We start from the raw sequence: 23,188 nt of genomic DNA, 5'->3' as shown, positions 1-23,188 counted from the left end.
TAAGAACTCTTCCAGTGGTCTTCCTCTTGCTTAGTATTTTCTGTTATAATTCTGCCCTTTACAATCTCACCTCAGGATCAGCTAATTCACCACAGCTCCCCAACCACAAAAAATCTTTCACAATCCTATTCTGGCTATCATACCGAGTAGCTTAATGATCTCCACAAATAAACAAGATTTACTGAATTTTTTTTATTTAGAGTATCAGTCGCCAAAGAAAGAGCTCAGATTAGTCTGACACAATTTAAATTACTGCTCTTCATTTCATTTTTCATTGTCGTATCTTTTACCGTTCCCTACAGGGAGCAAATAAGAAGTAACCTTCATTTCTTCCCAGTAACGCTTTCAGTATTTTCAGAGAGTACAAGACAACTCCAACTCCTCATCAGTAGACATCTGTACCTCAAAAACCAGCCAAGTCATTAACTACCTGTGAACTGGAGTACAGCCTTCCATTTCTGGGTCCCCTTTTGCGTTTCAGACTAAATTCTTCCCTGGACACTGTCTCATCCCCACTCAAACCCGGTGGCTCTGCTGCACGTACAAAGTCTAACAAAAGGCAAAAAAACAGTTTCTGAAGGAGAGCCCCGAGCAGGAAGAGCCGGTCGACTCCCGGGTCTGTACGCTACACAGATCAGGTGCAACGAGACGGCATCCCGCTGTATGCTATGGGGACCAAAGATGGTTTCAAGAAACAAACAGTCATTAACACTAAAGAAAATAAAGGGAGTAACTGTTATTCACCACTGACAAAGGTGATAAACATAGCTGAGACAAGATAAACATTCTGCGTAATAATATCATTAAGCTAAAACCCATTTTATAAAATGAAGTGAATTGGATGAGAGATGTCAGTGTGCTACATTCCCAGATTATCTGTATGTAAGCATGTGATTTTATACAAGATCACGACGCTTTTTTTAACCTAACCCACATTACTATTTCCGCAGCAGCAGGAACACTTGCTCCAACCATTCATTTTGCTTTCTCCAGCATCCAAAAATGTTACCACGCCTGATCTTTTGCCAGTTCCAGTGCTTGCATAACTACATCAAAGACAGAATTCTGAAATTATCCTTTTTAAAAAATAAACAGAAAACAACACTTTTTTGCCTCCAGGAAGGTTTACTGAAGCAGGGGGGCATGGCTTTCTTGTTAGCACAGCAGAGCAATTTAAAAGGCTAAATACCCAAATTTTTTATTTACCTGTTTAAATATCTGGGTCCCTTGCAGTGTAACTTCCATACTGAACCTCCATCTGAAGGGTTTATAGGAGCTACTAGATGACACACATTAAAAGAAACACTGAATTTTTTTTATTATTTATTTTTACCAATTAAGTTATTGACATGCATTTTCTGCCCTGCCTCAGAGTTCAAGGATTCTTCCCGTGTATGTGTCTAAGGATCTCTAAAAGAAAGAAGATTACCTTGTGAAATTAAGACTATTTTTTTTTCCTGGAATAGCTCCATCACCCAGGATATGTGATAACAAACTGTGGAGCTCCACTCAGTGCTTCAAAATTTGTCACAGATAACATTCCTATTTCAGAGAGCTTTTTTCCATGTCAGCATAATTCTTTCTTTTAATGTCTTTATCTCAGAGATGTAGAAGAAATCAAGAAAATCTTTGCAAGTTTGTCTTTTGTGATAGGCACTGCTGATATGACGAAGCCCTGTTTGACTGTATTGGTGTCGCGACGCTAGATTGCAAAGGGAACATTTAAGCTCTGGACTCTCAAGCCATCCAAAGCACAGCCTCCTTCCAGCTCGCTCTGCCCGCACTCCTCCTGTACCCCCCATTAATTCGCTGGCTTTGGACTTCCAGCATTCTGAGGCAGAGCTCACAAAGACATCATGGGGAAGGACATGGCCCTGATCCCAGCAGAAACAGCACTGAGATCCTGGTCAAGCATCCCATCCAGAAAAGCACTTTATACTTACGAAGCTCCTTTTCAACATCAGGGGTCAACCACTTCTAGTCAACCCTACAGCATCATGTTTCCTGACATGCTCCCTCGGAATATCAAGGCTATCGGCTTTACTTGTGATAGCCTGAGCTCAGTTACTGAGGGGAAGGTGGGGGGAAGCTATCCAAAACAAAAGTGTCCCCAGACCTCCCCCCATGGCCCACCCATTCCCATTTCCTAGTAATCTTCCGGATCACCAGATTAGTTAGTTTAGGCTGATCCCAATCTTTTGGGAACCTGTTTCCCCCTCCCCCAGTAGCATAAAAGTGGTAGAGAGAAAAGAAGTTTCTAATTGGAGTTGTTTAAATCAACAGTATATTGAAATTAATTTAAAAGGTTAACTCTTAGCATTACAGCAACAAGCAAGAGCTGATGCATCTGTCCGTTTAGCTACGGAAAATGCACTCAAGTAACTGAATTTCTGAGTTAGGAACAGACATCTGAATTTTCAACCTACATGACACTGCTGTGACAGTAATGCTGTTTGGCTGTATAGTGTGTTCGTTACAAACTGTTCTTCAGATATTTTTAACTAACTATGCTTAGTTATAAATTCACTGAGTGAAAAGCTGGCATAAAGACCTTAAATTAAGGATGTTTGGGTGCACAGTTAACCTAAATACATATATATTCCATACATATATGTGCAATACACACGTAAATCTCACTTTTCAAATTTAAACCCATTATAAATCCATCAATTCTGCTGTTTTTAAAGAATGTCTATACATCTAAAGGAAAAGCTGTCTAATCTATAGGAGACATGCTGGGTAAGATGTTCTTAGGAACGGAAGATGGCTCTTCTCTCAGCACAGAGCAGGCAGATCCCCCTTTCCAACCTTCCTGGAACTAAAGTTGAGAAGAACTGCTGCGGAGTTTGGCCTCTCCCGGTCCTCAGTGCCAGAGCTGGGCTTCTGGGAGCCACTGGTGAAACTCCCAGTGTCCTGGGACTGGGTGCAGCTGCAGCCAACTGGGAAGGGAGGCTGCCCCGCAGCAGTGACTCTCCCACCACGCTGCCCAAAGCACATGCGGAGACATGAGACCGTTCTTCACCCTCGTCCCAGCCAAAAAAAGCTCTTTGAGCTACAGTGCTCTCACAGGCTCCTCAGTAAAATGCAGCAAGTGAGATTTGGAAATGATTGGTCATGGCATATTGAAACCAACAGTTAGGCCAAAGCAGGTGTCCAGGCAACCAAATGAGGTTTTGTAATCCATGTAACATCTCTGCAAGCTTGAAAGCGGAATGGTACCACATACAAAAAAACCCCAGCGAGCTATACACACCACCTAAGGACCAGCAGAATGAGTCACGACCTACAGGAGCCAGATGAACCGTCCTGGGGGCCACAAGTCAAGCACAGAGAGACAATTTGCTGCTGTAACGCTGTCTGTAGGGTCTGAACTACGGTGCCTCAGCGAAGGCCGAGCAAGCAGCTCCCAGCACTACTGAATTCAGAGAGTCACCCAATGATTTGGGTTGGAAGGGACCTTTAAAGGTCATCTAGTCCAACCCCCTGCCACGGGCAGGGACATCTTTCACAAGGTCAGGTTGCTCAAAGTCCCGTCCAACCCGGCCTTGAACACTTCCAGGGATGGGGCAACCACAACCTCTCTGGGCAACCTGCTCCAGTGTCTCACCATCCCCAGTGTGAAACTCTTCTTCCTTACGTCCAATCTAACCCTGCCCTCTTTCAGTTTAAAAACATTGCCCCTCGTTGTGTCACTACAGGCCTCGGTATAAAGCCTCTTTCTTTCGCTGCAGGGGGGTCTCCCCAGAGCGGAGCAGAGGGGGAGAATCCCCTCCCTGGCCCTGCTGCGGATGCAGCCCAGGGCACGGGTGGCTTTCTGGGCTGCGAGCGCACATGGCTGGCTCATGTCCAATTTTTCATCCCCCAGTACCCCCAAGTCCTCCTCTGCAGGGCTGCTCTCAATCCCTTCATCCCCCAGTCTGTACTGATACTGGAGATTGCTCCAGCCCAGGTGCGGGACCTTGCACTTGGGTCTTGTTGAACTTCATGAGGTTCGCCCAGGCCTGCTCCTCAAGCCTGTGAAGGGTCCCCTCAACAACATCCCTCCCCTTTAGCGAATCAGCTGCATCACCCAGTTTAGTGTCATCTGCAAACGTGCTGAGCGTGCACTCAATCCCACTGCCAGCGATAAAGAGATTAAATAGCATTGGTCCCAGGGTGGACTCTTGAGTCCCAGTATGGACACCACCTGTTACAGGTTTCCACCTGAACATCGAGTCATTGACTATAACTTTTTGGATGCAACCATCCAGCCAATTTCTTATCCAGCTAGCAGTCCATCCAGCAAACCCCTATCTCTGTGGCCAGAATGCTGTGTGGGACCATATCAAAGGCCTTACAGAAGTCCATGTAGTCGATAGCTGTAGCTTTTCCCTTGCCCACTGATGCAGACACTTCACCAAAGGCCACTAAGTTAGCGAGGCACAATTTGCCCTTGGTGAAGCTATGCTGGCTGTCTCTAATCACCTCCCTGTCTTCCAGATATTTCAATGTCTTCCAGGAGGATCTGCTCCATGATCCTACCAGACATGGAGGTGAGGCTGACTTCTTGGTAGTTCCCAGGGTCCTTCTTTTTAAGTGATGCTTCCCTTTTTCCAGTCACCGGGGACTTGACCTGACTGCCACAACCTTTCAAATATGACAGAGCGCGGCTTGGCAGCTACATCAGCCAATTCCCTCAGGACCAGGGGATGGAGCTGGTCAGGTCCCACAGACTTATGTATGTTCCTCAGGTGGTCTCAAACCTGATCTTCCCTTACAATGGGAAGGAGTACTTTGAGATTCAGGGGCTTGAGAGATGTGGGAATAGAGATTACCATTGAAAATTGAGGCAGAAAAGTTGTTCAGTACCCCAGCCTTCCCCATGTCAGTTGTCAGCAGTTCTCCTGTCTTATTTACTGTTACAGGGGAGGGGGGGAAGCTGTGGATTTTCTTTAGCTTCCTTGTCTGGCCAATGTACCCGTAGAAGCCCTTATTATTCTTCTCATCCCTTGCCAAATCATTGAGACTTTGCAGACTTGGATGGTCCAGAAGAACTTTCCACCCAAACATCAACACAGGCAACCCCAGGATGCCCGCAGCCGACGGCGGGGGCAGTGGCACACCATTACCCCTGCCCAGGCAGCCCCAGCAGGACAGAAGAGGGGAGCTCTTGATGAAACGCAGCCGCCCCATTTGGGGAAGCAGCAGGACACGTACACAGCCAGACACGCATGCGTACAACACAGATGCTGATTTCACTATCTGTATTTTTGTATGAAGCACATGCAGTCTTCTACAATATGCAGTGTAACTGCTGAAGCACATAAAAATATATTGAAAACACAGGACAGAGGGCCAGAAAGAAGTTCTACATGATGAAAGTTACACTGCTATGAATGCTCCACTTTGAGTTGTATCAAGAAACAAACTAGTATTCCTATAATAAAAAGCATTCATGCTTACTTTAAAAAAACCCTGATAATATAGAAGAGTAACTGCCCCATTCTGCACCAATTAGCTAATTAATTCTCTTTAACCTGCTTCACTGTAGGTAAGCCATCATCACTAACATTGCACCTGTTCTCTACAAGCTATGCAGAGCTTGAAGAGCAGCACTCATAAGAAACGGGATCTCCCCACAACCAACCTGAGCTACCGTGAAAAACTTCAGCAGCATTTATCACCAAACTACAGTTCATCTACCACAGCAAACAGAAACCAGAATAATCCACCTATTGAAATGATGGTATCATCTTGTAGAGCCAGGAGTCCAAAATGAGCAAGACCTTTCTTTTGGCATTAGGATATAACTGCATCTTCTTTCTGTAACTCAAAAAGTGCACTGCACCTCCTTCCAAAATGTGGACAAGAAAAAACACCTACTGAATAACAGGAAATGGGCTGAGAGAGACTGAAAACAGCTAGAGTTGCTGAGTATTATGAGCCCAATAAATGGTAAATATAATTTCTTCTTGTGAGACAGGACTTACAAAGATTCAACACTGTTTCCTGTTTATGCTGTCTTCAGGACACCTACTTAAACTTGAGGAACTTCTAAATACCGAAACATTAAACACTAGAAATCACTAAAGTTAAGGGATACAAAGTAAGTGTACAGCAGAAGACACAGATGAAGAAATAGGAATACGAAAGAGTATCCTACTTTCTCCAACAATTTGTGGCATTGCACACCCCAATAAAGATAAAAAAGACAGGAAATTAAATGAAATCAGGGGCATCCTAGGCATCTGATGGGAAAAAAACAAAAACAAAAACAAAAAACAAACCAAAACTTCTCAGATTTCCAGGACAAAAGACCACAAAGAAGTGAATGCTAACTGCCAACTTTAAATGTTTCCAATTATTAAGCACTAAACAGAGTTCTGTTCTCTAGTTTTAGGCTCTGGTGGGGGTGGTTATTGCAATTTCTGAAGGATCTAACAAAGCAGGGCTCTCTCAGGCCTTTTCACCCAGCGTGAATGGGAGGGCTCTCCAAAGCTGAAAGGCACGTTTTACTGCCTACCGCAACAGCCGCTGTTGGAAGTGGCAGCATTAAACAGGCCCGTGTAGGGAAGTCGGTAATAAGAGGTTAGGAAATGAAGCCTGCTTTGCTCACCACGAGCGACTCGGTCCCCACCAAAGCTGACGGGGCGCGGTTGTAACCGAATGAGGACAAAAGCAGAAGAGGCCCTCTCCAGAGCCTGTGCCTCCTCCCCAGTGCTAAGGCACGACCCGCCGGTCAGAGCGGAAGGAACATCCTATCTACACTGAACAGGTTTGCGGTCTGCGCCGTTTCCTCTTGCAGAGGTGCTGAACCTCCTTACAGAGCTCAGCTTGGTCTTTATGTCCTTGAAGTGTGAACTGCTTTCTGCATTCGTTCTTGCTGAGCAGGTTCCAGTCCTCAGAACAGTAGGGCCTCAGTGGCCTGCTGGTGTCCCCCAAAACCTACCAGCAAGAACATCATGACCACGTTCAACACTCAGCAAGCTGCCATATCCAAGCCACCTCTAACCCTACAGTAGCAAAGAGGAGGGAACCCTCCAAAGGAGGTAAGCACAACTCGCCGTCCCCCCACCAGCAGGACTTTGAGCATTTTCCCCATGCTTCTGCAGCATCTTTTAGTGTGCTGTGGTGCTCAGAGATCTGAAAGACTAATTTAGCCAGGTGCACCTAGATTAACATATACACCTGTAGAAAGGCTGATGAATGCCTCTCTTCTCCGAAGAAAACACACTTTTTCACAACTTTGACCCTTGGCCTTATGTCTTATTGATGCGGTATCATCTCATGGATAGCTTCATGGATAACTTCCAGATACAAAACAACTAAGAAGCATTAAAGACTGATAAGAGGACTTCAAATTCATTAACCTCTGATTAGGTCCCCACTCAAGGGAAGGCTTGCTGTAGAACTCTAGTAAAATTCTAACACAATCTGTTATTGACATTTCTGGTCAGAAGAGCAACAGAGTGTATCCATACAGTTGTGTGATTCCTCCTACCTTCTTTCCCTGCTAGCCACTAACCTCCCATACACCTTCCTGGCACAGTGAGAGTTGGCAAAACAGACAGGAACAGAGTAACTGCTTTATCATCAACAGATACTGAATCTCTGTCACCATCAGGTCATCCCACTCCTCTTGCTCTTTGACTGTAACTGCTGAACTATTTGACCTTCACCTTTAAGTGAAGGCGGCTCGGGCTTCGGGTCTCGAGCAACAATTGAGTGATACTTTACATAAACCCCAGAAAAGTCAGGGAATACAGACTGAACACTACGTGTCACAGTATGGAGAAACATTTCTCTATGATTTATAGAAGTGCTATATAAATATATACCAACTCATTTGTGGTCACATAACAGATACTACTGCCCTTCATTAAGCCCTCTTAGTATTTAAGGTTAGTTATTCTATGTCCAGAAAAACATTAAAGTGCACTAGAATGAGACTCCAATGTGCTGGGAGTTTCAGAGATCTAACAATAAGTAACAAGGCCAAACGCAGGAGTGTTAGAAGCTGCAGCCTAGCCTAGAGTGCTAAAGGAGTGAGAACAGAACCAGGAATTGGTTTTTGTAAGTATCTTTAATAGGAACAAAATCCTTCAAACTGTTCTATTTCAACAAAATGCTTTTTCTTAGGTCTAGATGATGAAAAAGCCTATTCTGACATTAATAGAAGTACAGTAGTTTCCATTTTGAAAGAGCTTTCCATTCTGAACTTAAGTAAGAGGGAAAAGTTTCTCAAATGAAGAATGCCCGTTTGCCCCCCCCCCCCCCCCCCCCCCAAGTTGTCATTATATTAAAGTTTGCAATGGACTTTTGATTTAACCTTTAATCCTGCTTCAAGAAAGTATCTTCAGTGCTGAAAGCATCTTCAGGTACTGTCAGAGTTCCCCAACCATCCCTCTGCAAAGTGTTTGCTTACCCTACTTTGAAGCTACCACTACTTTGCATCAACTTACTCCAGAAAGGGAGTTTTACGTTTCCAGGCACACTGGACACATTTTTGTTTTTTCCTACCCTCACTATAGGGCTCAGAAGGAAAGGGAAGCATTTATTGGCTCAGCAGGCAAGAAGCCAGCAGAGCCCAAGCATCAGCTTCCAACATCAGCTTTTGGCTAATGACAATCTCCCCCTTCTGTAAATGAAGAGGCTTTTATGATTTTCTTGAAATACAGTAAGTTCTTTGGTCAGGATTTCTTCATTTCTTGGATCCTCTCAGAAAAAGCAAAGCAATGCCTCAAACAAGGCCTGAAATAGCGTTGGGATGCCTTACTGACACAGGAAGCAACACGCTCTGTCAGCCTTCGAAGGGAACAGCCCCCTCCCAGAGTACAGGCCTCAACACTGGGAAGCAGGTTAAGAACGTTCTGTTTCTGGTAAAAACTGTCTCAACCTCCTGTCATGATATCTTCATAGATCAACTTAAAAGGCAAAATCTCACGCTTGATAATTATCAGTAAATACATCCTATGAATAAGCCTAATCTTTTTAAACCCATTTGGGCTTGCAATCAAAAGTGTTCTCTGACCTTAAACCATACCAAAGTTTCTAACTGTTTGAAAAAGTACTTTTTAAACCAGCTGTTTTGAATTTACTGTGCATCATTCCTCCTCCCACCCATGCCGGGTTGTAAAACACAACTGCCTCACATTCACTTTCTCCATACCATCTCTCAGACAAACACAAACTGTTCAAGTAACACCAGTCAATTGTGAAAAACTAACACTCTATTAAAAGCAGAAAGGAGTAAAGCAGAAGTAGAAAGACAATATTGATCACAAGGCTACCATGGTTACATTGTGTGCATTAAAATCATCGCTTTAAGTTAAAATAAGTTTAAAAAAATACATGACGATTGTGTAAGTTAAGAGGCAGGATAAGTTAAAAAACATCAAGCTGTATATAGCAGATGCACGAAGAGAAAGTTGCTCTGTGAGTTTCAGGAAATGTAAAATTGGAAAACCATAATGGAGTTTTTTCTATACATAGGAAGTTAAAGTTCAGTCTCAGTCTTTATTTCAATCTGATCTCTATAATAAAATAGTATCTTTATAAAAAACATATAAAAACAGAAGAGTGCAAATAAAAAGCAGCATTTGGTAGAAGTGATAACTTTTTCTTAAAGATGATGGATAAATTCCTTGCATAAACTCAAGGAAGAGATGAGAGATGTAAGTGCTTTTTGGACCATAACTAAGTAGTTACTCAAAATTAATCTGAATTGTCTCATTTTACTAGCCACATTCAACTATTTAGCTGTCATTCTTTCCCCTAATCTCATACCAAAAAAGATCATTCCTGCCATCTACCATGGTTCACTTATCCTCCCCATATTTAACTTTCCAATTTTGTAAAACTGGGGAAGTCCTGAGCAGCACAAGGATGTTACAGAGATTAACAGCTGTGAACAGCTTAAAATAAGCTTTCCATAACTGGGTATTTCTTCACCAAGCTGTTATCCCCCCCCACCAGCCTGGCTTTATTTGTAGCCGAAGCGGAGCTGGTTTGAGATACCAACAAGCTGCTTACAGTCATGTAGATGTTCAAAACAATCCCTGTTACACAGCTTCTCAAGTCGCACTTTCCTTCCTTAAACAACAAGTGAAAAAGAGCTAAATCAGAATATGAGAATATGAGGATAAACACGTTAGGGTCAAGGTTCACATTCTTGCTGCTCAAGATAACTCCTGCTAGTTTTCTTTTAAAGCTGTTTCGAGCTCCTACAGCTGGGGAGAAAAAAAATTAAATGTACTCATTATAACTGCTATAGTGACACTTATCCAGTCCGCAAGTTTTCTTCAGCAGTGGAAAAGGCAGCAAGAAACAACGTACTCTGCTTAGATGTAGCAAAGGCAGAAGGCAGAACTCTCCCCGCTCCGGCGGGAAGCCCGGCTGGGTTTATACGTGCTGCTCGATCTGGGGGGATCAGACATCTCCAGGGAAGGACAGAGCGGAGCAACGAGGAAGGAGCTGACACCAAGCCACCGAGCAATTCTGCCTCTCTGTCAGCTAGCCATGCTGTTCATACTGGTCTGGAAGGGACTCAAGGCCTTAATTTTCCTCAGTGCTTTAATCAGCTGTGAAGCAATTACTGGTACTGACCTTTAACGCTTTCCAGTCATCTCCAAATTACATCAAAGGATTACTGTTGTTCACACTTAGCTTTTGATTCAGGTTTTTTATAGATGTAAAATAAAAGATCCGAGTTGTTTATTTTCAAGGCATTAATTCAATCACATTGGCACGGCTGACGGAATTTTATCTGGGCAATAAGTTTACTGAAGAGCTTCTTTAAGATCCTATTTTGATTTACACTCAAAATAATCTAGGTATATTTTCAGTCTTTATGCATAAGCAGCACTTTCACTGTCCTCTGCACATTTAATGCTGTCATACCACAGAGTGCTAGAAAACCTTTATTGAAAGATAGCAACTGAGCAAGACAGGAGGGTCTGACAACCTGGGCTCGGCCGGAGCGAGCTACAGACTGCAAATCAGGCAGCAGGGAGAAGCGGTCTGACAGCTGCTCACCCGCTCTGCTGTCCTATGGCAGTCATCTCTGGTGTCAAAATAAAATTCACAATTTAGTCCTCTGATTTGCTACCTTGCTTCTGTTCTTGCTTGGAATTGCAAAATAAGGCTTTTTGAAAGCTAGGTGTGCTCTATCACATTGAAGGAACAAGGGATTTCCCTGATGGCTGCCACCAGCAGGAAGCTCTGACAAACCACATCATTAAAAAAGAGTAATGAAAGGACAAATTTCATATTACAATTCACAGCAAGAAACATGTCAGGTCCAGAACATTTTGTATAGAAGATTGATTTTTTTTTTCATTTATGGTAATGAACAGCTTTTAAGGCATGCAGATGCTTTCCAGACACCTGGGGAGTGGGGACCATCCTTGCTCTAGGTAGTATGAAAAAAAAGTGGAAAAAAGTCAGGCTATTAAGCAGGTGGAGAGCAAGAGTCAAAACTGAATAGAACAGAGGTGGCAAAAGGTGTTCCTTGATTGATGTTTAAACAGTAAGTAGGATTAATTGTTTCAGCTTCTTGTAAACTCAGCTTTAAACCTAGCCTATAAAACAGTGCTCACCTGCGTGAGCTGAGGAAGGACGGGTTTGTCACAGCAATGTTTCTCTCGCCAGTCATTCAAATCAATAATACACCCCTTTGTCCTGCTTGTATTTTGTGGGCAAGAAATACAATATACACAACTCTGAGGAGGCAGGGTCTGTTAGTCTTGCAATTCTGTATAGGAACAGGGAGATGAAATATTTCCTACATTTTTCCAAACAAGTTAAATATCACAACCTTTCCATTTTATTATTAACATGAATTAACCTTATGTACTAGAAACTGATACCACTGCACTAAAGTGCTGCTACATTCAAGTTTTAATACAGATGAGGCCCAAACACGTATCTGCAAAAAGTACCTTTCTCCTGATGTCTGCAACATCTCAGGTCTTAGTATTTCAGTCTAGGTCATCTATGTCAACAGTAAACTAGAAATATCTTTCGCTTTGTCTTGTGGACATCTCAAAGCCCTTCAAAGATGATCATATTATTTCTGAACTGGAGAATCTAACGGAAGGAAAAACCAGAATGATTTAAGGAAACAAGTTTTCTATAACTATATGCTGCCATTTTTCAAGATTAACTGCTTTGAGAGCATTTCTAAATTTGATACATGTAGAATTAAACTGTCATTCAAACACCTGCTATTTGCCAACAATGCACTGCAGGAATTTTTTAATATTTCAAAGGCATGCAGAAGCTTCAATCAAGAAGCAGAACAACATGCAAGGCAATCCCTGACTGCACGCTGGTTCTGGGATAGATGATTAACAACATAAATTGAAAAAAAAAAAAAAATTTCCTCTCACGATGTATGCTTCAAAGTAACTGCTACTTCTCATCTTACTCCTTACACAAGCAGAATGCCAAAAACCTCCTCTCTGCTCTGCCAGGCCTGTAATGACTGTTTCATCGCTTTTGTCTTAACTCATCCTTCCACTCAGCGATTTTCACTTCGTGGCCTGGATTTTATTTAACAATTCTGTTGGGGGGAAGGAGGGTGTGTCTTTTTAGATCCTTCACCTGAGTACCATCAGGTTGAGTAGTACAAAGGCCTCTACTTTCCCTAGAAAATGTCAGGAGTCAGCAAAAATAATAGGGGATTAAAAATCACCAACTGAAAGCCTGGTAGTTCTACATAGCACAAAACTTACTGTGTCTTGCAATGCTTCTTTGGCTGCCATACAAAAAAAAAATACACTGTATCTCCTACTTCCCCCCAAACTTTGGGTGAACTTTTGTCTACTATCTGAATCCTATCTGTGTTATTTTGCCCAGGATTATTACTGTAGGCAGTTGTGTAGTTACCAGAGGCTACCCCGAGCCTTACTGAATATGGGCACACATACAAAAAGTCCACGGCATTTTCCAACCTTTTAGAATACTCTCAGTACTCCAAGACCAGTAAAAACAAACACGGAGGGCCAGCAATCACCACAAGCAACTCCTGGAAACTGGGAGGAAATTACCAAGATTTAGTGATTTTTTTTAATTTAAGCCTATTTAAGCCCATTCCTGATAAAACAGAACACTTAACATTTTCCACTTAATAAGTGGAAACACATGGAAATGTTGGGAGAAGTACATTATCCTACTTGTTTCCAAAAAGAAAGTATTTTTAATACTTCTGACGTTCCTGTAACATCCTTTCTGTTACAAAAACACAAAGGACAAACATAACTGCAGCAGCTATGTCACAGCTGAAGAGTCCTTCTAGGTCCATTCAGTTCAGTCTGTCTCTTAAGTCTTGACAGGCATGCATTCCCAATGTGAATTTTAAAGGGTTTTTAATGTTTGGGGGTTTGGTTGGTTGGTTTGTTTTTTTTCTTTTTGAGCTAAGTTTTAATACAAAATCTCTTTATTTCCTCTATAAGCATAAATAATTTAAAGCTTTGCTACACAGAGCAAAAGAAAAAATATAGATAATTCTCTCACATTGCAGTAACTGAGTAAGTTTTAGAACATACCTGCAAGTCAGATGGTAACAGATCACCAGGAGCTCTACACCTTTAAAACGCAGTTACTGTACAACTAATAGCAGGGAATAAAGTATCCCTTTATTTAACCTGGTGAACTTGAAGCCTAAAACTAGTGTTTTAAGCAAACTGTTACACAATTTTGAAAACCCACAATGAAAACATACTGATGGACAAGGACAGTACGATCGATAGTTCATCTGAATTCTCACAGAAGTATTTTGCATGAGCTTCCCCAAACAACTTTAAAGAAAAGCTCACTTTCTTTTGTGAATCAGCAGCTTGTTAAAACATAAGAAATAAATCAAAAGCAAATAAAAAAAATAAATAGAAAAATGCAGCTAGTAGGGTCCCAAAAGAAACAGTGCTGCTTAGTGTATTTTAAGCAATCTCAGAAGAAACATGAATAGCAAGGTAGCAACGTTTACTCGTGACAGACAAATTCTTTAGCTTAAACCTAGCAAAGCTGTCACAAACGGCTGCAGAAGGATTTCACGTTCATACGCAGCCAGACAATGAAATGGCAGATGTAACTCGGTGCTGACAAAAGTGAAGTCCTAATCACGGGAGAAAACCTACCGCTGAACAACAGCCAGTAAGTTAGTTATCATCACTCCGACCAGGGACCTGCAGCCATCCAGTACTTCCAGACAGAACTGCCCTAATCTTTATTATGAGCACACTAGGAAAATAAATATCTGCAGCTTTTATAAACATCACCAACAGGTACGTGAGCAGCAAATGCATCACCTCAGGTGAATCCGTCTTTCTGAAAAGAGCACAAGCAGGGGATACACCATCTGCCCCTGTCCACTAAGTCCAGACTGGCAAATCCTGTCCTCAGGGCTCGGTTCAGTCTAACCCAGGAGCTTTCTGGGACCCGCCAATGTCTCGGCGTCCTCTGGATCCTCAGGAAGCCTCATTCTCCACCAGTTGTGAAGCCAGGCTGTCCATCTGTCCCTTGGTCATCCGAGAGGCATCCCACGCTCTCCTGCGCTGCACGTTCCTTCCCTGCCGAACTGGCACACACTCACACTCTCCCGCCTGCCCCATCCCGTGTGCTGGGAAGTTCCTCCCCCAGGTATGCCCCGATGATCCCAGCAAGGAGCCACGTCCCCTCCTTCGGAGGGCTTCGCCTGGCCCGAGTGCCACAGCCGGGCCAAAGCAAACAAGCAGATCTCCTCTGTGATGCAAAGCAATTCTTTTGCAGAAACGAGATATTTTAACATACAAACAGAACAGATCCAGTTTGTTACAGCCATTTGGAAATGATTTTGGAGCCACTGTTCAAGGATCTCAATATAGAGCAGCAGCCAAAGAGGTAAAAGTAATGTCAAAAGTTATTACAAGAAAGAATGAGCAAGTAAACAGAAGGCATGACATCATTTGACTATCGTGTGCTTGCATCTCAAGTGCTGGTCTGGTTCGCTTCTCTCAGAAGAGACAGCAGAGCTCAAACAAGTACAGCTGGTCTGATTAGCTTCTCTTAAATGAGATCGAGTGGAATGAGAAACAGCACAGCTTCTAATGGAAGATGCATTAAATTCTACTTCATCATGACTACAGCTCAGAAAAGCAACAGAGAAAAGCTTGAATGGTATTAAGGAGGTGAACAGACAGATATTCACAGCTTCCTATTAACCCAAGCATGAGGACAGCTCACCAAATTATCAAGCAGCCAACAGGCAGAATGAAACACTAATTATCTTCTGCATGGGAAGAAGAAACCCTGTGGAACTTCCTCCCATTGATTACACCAGTTCATAAAAAACAGGTTTATAAAGGCCCTCAAATGTTTTACAGCCACCTCCATTTCAGAAAACTCAGTAGCCTGGGTGACTGTCAGAAAGTGGGAGTGCCTACCCTACATTTATGCTGTTCTGAACTTCCCCCAAGCACATCGTAGGAATCGGAGGGTCCCGAGCCAGCTGGATCTCAAGGATGACTGTCCTTTGCCAGACGGGGCTACACTCTTATTTCCAACCACTGGGTTTTACTTCTCTGTATCTCACTGGCACAGATGACTGCAAATGTCTGGGTACCATCCACGTGCTCTAGTTCCTAGATGGCTTCCAGAACAATTTTCACCACTTTCAAGCCATCGGGTTTGACATGCAACATAACTATAACCAACTCCATCAGCAATAGCATCTCTATTTACAGCTCAACTAAAACCTGCACTTTTCTGCAGCAAAACTGAGAGTGCCCTCCTCCTTTCAGGAGCTTTAAGAACGCTTTTAATTCATAACCTATTCCCCCCGGGAAACCCCGCTTTACCTAAAATCTCTTGCCTTTGTAGCATTAAGCAAGCTTGTCCTAACTGAATTACTGACAGAGAAATGACCAAGTGAGCCAGCTCCACTGCCAGCACCAGGAAGGATCGCAGTGCTCCCACAGGCAGCCCGTCCACCTCCAAATAATCCTGAGGCAGTGAATCCCCAAAGTAATTACATGCTGCATGAGAGGGTAATTCCTCTTGTTTGCTTTAAACTGCCTGCTTGATAACTTAGTTGGATGCTTCCAATTTCTCACCTTACAAAGCCAGTGACTAATCACTGCCCATTCACTTTCACTACCCCAATGACAAAACGTACGACCTGTCATTTCCATAGTGTCACTTCTCGGAAGAGCCACAAGCAGTTCCCAGAAGTAGAGATAGCCACCAGAAAGAAAAAAGGAAGTTCCATCTCCTTCCCACACTTATGTACATTACATTGGAGCTCAAGTTTTGAGAAGCACCTACCAGTTAAACCTGGTTTAGCGAGTAACCTGACCAACACACCATGACTAGACCGCAGATTCAACAGCAGCAGAAGAACTGAGCTTCTCAGGTGTATGGAACCAGCTCTGAATCACATCAGCAGGACCACCCCAGTGACACTGCAGTTCCCTCTCAAATGACTCCAGGTATTAAATACCAAGAACAATCTCCCTAACCACCACCAGAACACAGAATATAGCATTATAAAGCACATTGCCATTACTGAGCTTAAAAAGGAAGGGTAGACGTGCATACCTTCAGTAGAAGTTATTTCAAACGTGAAATCTTCTCCACGGACAGAGAAACATTTGGGTTACAGTTCCTGGAATATACCCAGCTTCAGAAAATTGTTTTCATCCAGTGTGAATTCTTTCTCAAGCTTCCTATCCTGGAAAATATTTTTAAAAGTTACTATTAACCAAAGGTAACTGAAGGCCAAAGATTTTTTTTTTTCCTAAACAAATTTCCACATAACTTTTCAGCCCAAAGACAAATTTCAGCAAGACTGCAGGTGACTAGCACTCTTTGCAAAGCCATCACCACCACCAGGTCAGCCATACTCCGTCCAGTTCCCCCCCTTCTGCAGCACTGGTGTCCCTCCCCACCGGGCTGTGACAGCGCAGGGGTTAACAGCCCCTTCCCTCCATCGCCCTCAGACTCAGCTGTGAGACTTGTACCTCGTTCAAGAACACATATTTGTTTTCTTGACATCACTTCAAAAGAAAGTTATAGGTCGTCAAGGAAACCTAACGGTCATTTTCACATGTTCCAAGAATAATTGCAGCAACAATACACGTATTTCACATTCGGTCTGGGGCCCCCCTCACCTTACGGAGGCAGCAAGGCATCCGGAACAGCGCTCACGGTAGTTTCAGAAGGTGATTTGCAGAATGGAAACAGGCAAGAGCACTAAGCTTGGCTTAGCCTGCTGAGCTCCCCCCACACTTGAAAGAGCTGGGTTTTAACCAAACCTCTCTCTGAAACCAGGTATTCCTTTCGTACCGTGGCCAAACAGAAAAGAACAGCAGCCAGTCCCTACACCAAAGGATGATGTCCCCACGCTATTCCAGTAAGAAGAGTACGTTCGCATTATTAGGGCAAATACTCCACATATCCCAACAGCCCTGCAAACCTCAGTGCCGCAACCCAGAGAAGGCAAGACAGCGTAACACAGCCCTAACAGAAGGAACAATGTATTTTCTCATCTTATCAGTAATTACTTAACTGGAGGTACAACATTCACCCAAGTCTGAAGTCATCAATTCCAATGGACAGTGTTCACGATTTTATTGTGTGTATTTAAGGTCTATAAATTTGATGCCTTCTTTTTTCCAGCACCTGTCCTACAAAGTGTTTTAAACACGATAAATGATAAACTGAACATAAAACAGTGCAGTACAGATTGAAAATCATAACCTGAGGCCCAAGAATTAAAGCGCTGCTCTGAAAACAGGCTGAACTGTTTTCCAAAGAAATCACTGTACACCTCAGATGTATTCAGAATACAGTAAGAATACTCTGACAGAGCTCGAGAAAAAGCTGCGCTTTTTTATTCTACATATCCCCTTAAAAGTCAAACTCCATTTTGGAAATTAATTTGTAGTCGTGGATATTTGCTGTATTTCTTCTTAAAAGCAAAGGGTGAGAAGAAGAGCTCTGAATAATGACTTTAAGTTTGGCAGAATGTAATTATTACTTAGAAGCTACTTTATTATGGAAATTCAAAACATCCACACCATTCTGACACTTTTGTTTGCTGTGCTTGTGGTCAAGTTAAACCTTGCTTCACTCCACGGCTCCACAAGATATGCAGTGTTACTTCAGCCCCAATTCTGTCCAGCCTGTGCTTCAATCCCAGCACAACGAGCAGCCTCGTTGGATGTACTGAGCCCAAGAGAAGGCACATGTTTATAAAATGTACATAATCTGTGTGAAGGTGGTTGGCAGAACAGCAAACCGACCCCACGTACACAGTATCCTGAGCTCCCTCAACGCTTTCTTTAACACCGAATCCATTCTGAGAGACCCACACAGAACAGGAACCCACGTTGTTCTCACCAGAAGTGCACTCACAGCAGAGTATCTCAAGGACACGATCAAGTCGCACCTTACTGAAATGGCCTTCCCAGATGATGAAATGATGGAAGCGAGCCTACGTGACATTGTCTGACTTGAAAAAGAGTAAGGATTTAATCTCTAACTAATTTCAAGTGACTGACATCAGCCTCACAGATCTATCACCTTTAGTTGTTATGCTATATTCATCTCAATTTTTCTTCAATTTCTTCAATTACTTTTTAATTAAATAGTTAATACATTTCCAGGTAAGAGTGGTAGGACACACAGGACCTGCTGCATTTTAACACAGTCAAAGCAGATTTGGATAATGTGGTTAATTACTTTCTTACATTCCGAACACATACTGCTGAGATTTCAGCCTTATTCTGAGACGTGCTTTATTTTATCTGGCAACTGATGTGAAACAGAGCGCAATAAAGTAGTTTAAGGAAATAAGAGTTTATATTTTCTACCTTCTCTCCTAGTGATTTCAAATTTTTTGCTAAACCCACTGCATGTTAACCAGCTACACACACAGACATGTTTGAAAATTTAGCACACTACCCATATCGAAGCTCAGTTTAAGTCAAACCACAGACAGGTTTTTATGTTGTTAAAAACAAAGTGTCTCATTTCTAACAGGAGAAATCATCTACCTCAAAATAACAACTAGTGTCCAGTGATTTCCTGAAACCGGGTAGAGAGAATAAACCCAGCAGATCAAACATATTCCCTGCACTCACAGATTTTAGAGGAAATGTTATCTAATTTAGGCTATGAATTTTAAAATATACTCCAAACAGAGCATGCCAGGAATCCCTACAGTGCAGACGCAGTAGGAGCAAGGTGAATGGACAGCTCTTAGCAAATTCTTTTTAAAAGGCTTCTGTATGGAGACAGCAGCATTCCTAGGTTCCACAATGAACTATTTAGGCAGAAAAGCAGATGCACCACGAGTCTTACTGGTGTCACAGGAGCTCTCATCTTTGGGGAAACCACACCACTTCACAGAAACACCTAGATATGGGTTAGTGCCATTGTAATCCAACAGTACAATACAGCTGTTCCATTTGGGGAGATACAACTTTGAATTAGGTTAAACTTGAGCTGACTACCTTCCTTATTCCAACAGCACGTTTTTGATTCTTTGGAAATCAAATGTTTGTAGATGCTACTGTGCCAGATCTGCTTCTCTTCTTCAGCCCTCCAGCACACATCCCTCAGGTAAGTTCACTGTGAGAGCGCTTGCTGGTAAGGCAACCTGCCTAAAAACAGTCAAGAGAAAATTGACTCTTGTGAATGACCATCAACAGGACTCACTGCCATGCCATAAAAGCGAAGAGTTCCGTAAAATTCTGCAGATCTCTGCTTTAAATGGATAACAAAGCTTTAGACAGCTCTACGATGCGGATGGAAGAAACACTGAAAGAACAAACCCAAACCCTCCCGCGGTACAGAACAAGGCAGCTGCTCCGCGGGGAGAGGGGTTCATGGTGGGGTCTGGGCTTTGGAGAAGCTGCCTCATTCTTCTACGCTCGCTTTGCATTCCCCAAAGGTGTTCGCACGTGCTACACACCATTACCTGAGCGAGGACAAGCCCTTCCACGGCACCGCGCCCGGCGCCCCCCCGGCTAACGCTCACCCCCACGCTCCCACCTCCCCGGCCAAGGCGGCACTCCGTGCCACCACGTGGCATCACTGCTTTGCCATCGTTACCTGTCCTGTAATCACACAGCCCTGAAAAACCGGAATGCTCTCCGTTACGCAAGCAGTTGTTACGCAAAGAACGAGAGGCTGATAAATCTGCTGCTTGGCACTACTTAATGATTCCCAGCTTCAAAGCAGTCGCGCGCCAGCCAAACCTTTCAAACAGTTGTTAGAACCAACAAGGCAGAAAGAAATTGAACCACTTTCACTTTATGAAAGAAGGTTGGCAAAACGCCCACAGAACTTGCCCAAAGTTTAGCGTGAGCAAAATCTAAAGGAATTCAAGAGCCTGCTGATTTACAGCTCCTTTCATTAGACAGCATTTGTTTCCAAATAGCTATTTTTAGTTATTTTGGGTATGTCTTTCATATAGAAAGACATGCTTCCAAACAGATAAACAAAATATCAAGAGTGAAAGTCCAGTTTGTATATAGTTTAGTTCTAAGACAGTATGAAACTAAAGTGTGTTGCAGCTTTTCCATACATTTTTCTTCAAACATCCTGCTGGCAGAGCCTGTCTTCCCTACCACTGCTTCTCCCTGCAGTCCTTAAGACAGCAGGGTTTTGAGAGATATTCCACAGCCTTTTTATGGAATCCACTCAGATAACTAAAAAAAGCTCATTAACAAACAGCCTAAAATCCACTATATAAACCTCCACAATGCCTCTGAAAGAGCATTTACACTTTAGCAAGTCATGAAAAAAACGTTAAAAATATCCCAGCTTCTCAGCTACCTCCTGAGCCCTCTTCAGGAAATTTCCACCTGAAAAAAAAAAAGACTTGCTGAAGGATCTGCACAACCTATCATACATAAGCCTTCTATAACTCTGGGCAGCACATGCCAAGATACCCTATATAATTAGGGAAAACCAGAGAGGGCACAGGCACTACTTGCCCCCTGCTCAGCGGTGTGACAGGCAGTTCTGGCCCAGCGTGCCCCCGGCTGTGCCCGTCTCCCCGGGCTCTAAGGGCATCTCTGGCTCGCTGTTCAGTGGCCTGGGCACAGCAAGAGAGAAACAAGGCTCTTGCCTTCCCCAGAGGTACCGGCAGCACCTCACAGTACTCAGGAGCACGATGAAAAAAGCAAAAAAGGACACGCATGTTTTGATACTTCTATATAAAAAGCAGCTATTTTAAAAGAAATTTAAAGTCTTCCCACTGCCTTAGTTACTTTCATATCGCTGATCAGAAATATCAAGCAAGATGAACTAAATTTAACCTTTTATATAAGCTTTAACGTCCCTCAAGACTTTATGAATAAAGTTAGAATTTTAGTTACCTAAACTAATCAAAAAAAGCATTTCTACAGGGTTTCTCCACTGCAATTAAAGAGCTAAACAAAGGAACAGGTAGCTTACATAAAACCAGGAACAGCCACAAACAATTCTCTAGTCAATTTATCTCCACTTGCATATTCTGTAATTCCTTCAGGCACTTCCCACCTACTTTAAAGAACAGTCACCAAAAAATTTATCAGAAGCCAAAGGGAAAAAAAAAAAAGCCTTGTATAAAGCAGTCATCCTTTCCATCTTTTCCCCTCCAATGCAACAAGTGAGAAAGGCAGGTAACTGTTTAAGACAGCTAGGAGGCTTGCCCATTCGGGGGATTTGATACTATCAACACTTGCATCAAGTTCCTGAAGTTGGGCTTTTTTGAGATCATCAACTCTTTCCTAACGCTACTTCTCTCAAGATAACGCCACCGGGAATTCAAGGATAAAAGGGCATAATAGATGTAAAATTGTTAAGGAGAATAACAAAAAAGCTTATTTATTATTTCCAAGAGATGGATGAAAAGTCAGGATACTTTAGATGCCTCCTAGAAAGCAGTCAAGAGTCCACCCTCCACAAAAGACAATATTTTGTCCTTAGGTCTTCACTACATTGCTGCCAGCTGAAGCATCTGCATTGCTCCACGGGCGCTCGGGCATCAAGACAGTCGGACAAAGCTGTGGCCTCACACCTGCTATTGATATCTTATTTGGAAATTCATTCATATGCACTAAGGACCTGGTATTGATATCTTATTTGCAAATTAATTGATAGGCACTAAGCCTCCCTGGCATTATTCTGCTGAGCACAGGCACCACACTAATCCTCAGCTAGAACTGCAAAGTCAAGACAAACATCAAATGACCAAGATTATTACTCCAGATATTCTGAATTAATTTCAGTCCACAAAATCCTGCATCCTGCTATTACCTACAGGCAGCCCTGAGATCACTTAGACAATGTTTGGTCTTTTCCACTTTGTCATTTCCAAAAAAAAAAAAGAATAAATAAATAAATAAAAACCCATCCACCAACTCTTCTGAGACTCAACCGTAACATGGGAAGCTAAACACTCCAACACTCACTAGTTACAACAGTAAATTGTTACGACAGCTTACACAAACAAACCCCTGTACAGTTAATGGATACTTCTCGCATTTATTAGTATACATCGAACATCATGCATGGTGCTATTTTTTCAGAAACTATGCTGTAAACAAAGTTACAAGGAATCTTCTTCCAACTTTCACTGCCACATCATGTCATTTTCAAAAGAGAATCTGGCTCCCTGCGCATTTTCAGAGCACTTGAAATTTTAAAGAAATTGCTGAATTTAAAAAAAAAAAAAAAGCCAACACCCAAATCCCAAAATTTTAATTGCAGACAAAACCAAACTGATATACCGTCCTTTTTAAATGATGTATGTTTTGAAACAAAGGTTCATGTCTCACCAAAGACTAAATGCTGTCCTTGCTGAATCTGAAGTAATCGATGGCTGGTTTGGAAAGAGATGAAACAAGGCCAGTTGCATCTCCTTGCATTTTCACAGGCTGCAAACTTACAGCATAAAATCCGAGAGGCCTGTATCTTCACATGTCGTCTCTCAAACAATAATGAAGACTACCTGGAGTCTCGTACAAAGATCTGGTTTGGTTTTAACACTTCCCACAGAGAGCAAAAGAATAATCTTAGGTTTTAACAACCCCTCAGGATAATCTTCAGTATTGACAGTATTTCTGCAGCAACACTACTGTCTAGAGGCCAGTCTCAGCTATTTTACCACAGTCCTTCAGTTACCTAAAGGATATGAAATACCATTTAAAGAGTCAGCAACTAGTTTAATCTTATCATTTTA

At 42.6% G+C, this 23,188-nt stretch overlaps 1 protein-coding gene across 2 annotated transcripts in view; it reads right to left on the bottom strand.

The window, feature by feature from the left end:
• Positions 1 to 23,188, bottom strand: part of PPP6R2 (protein phosphatase 6 regulatory subunit 2) — a 109,147-nt gene that overhangs the window by 63,722 nt on the left and 22,237 nt on the right. Inside the window, exon 3 of one of the 2 annotated variants that reach the window (XM_032987119.2) lies at positions 16,552 to 16,684. The gene's annotated coding sequence lies outside the window, so the exon portion shown is untranslated. Of the gene's footprint in view, positions 1 to 11,576; positions 11,596 to 16,551; positions 16,685 to 23,188 lie in introns of those variants that run through there. The other variant, XM_042792021.1, reaches the window with a different exon arrangement.

This window comes from Tyto alba, unplaced genomic scaffold (assembly GCF_018691265.1).
Source record: "Tyto alba isolate M040663 unplaced genomic scaffold, T.alba_DEE_v4.0 Super-Scaffold_2, whole genome shotgun sequence".
Lineage (NCBI taxonomy): Eukaryota > Metazoa > Chordata > Aves > Strigiformes > Tytonidae > Tyto > Tyto alba.
This window is presented reverse-complemented; position numbering and strand designations above follow the sequence as displayed.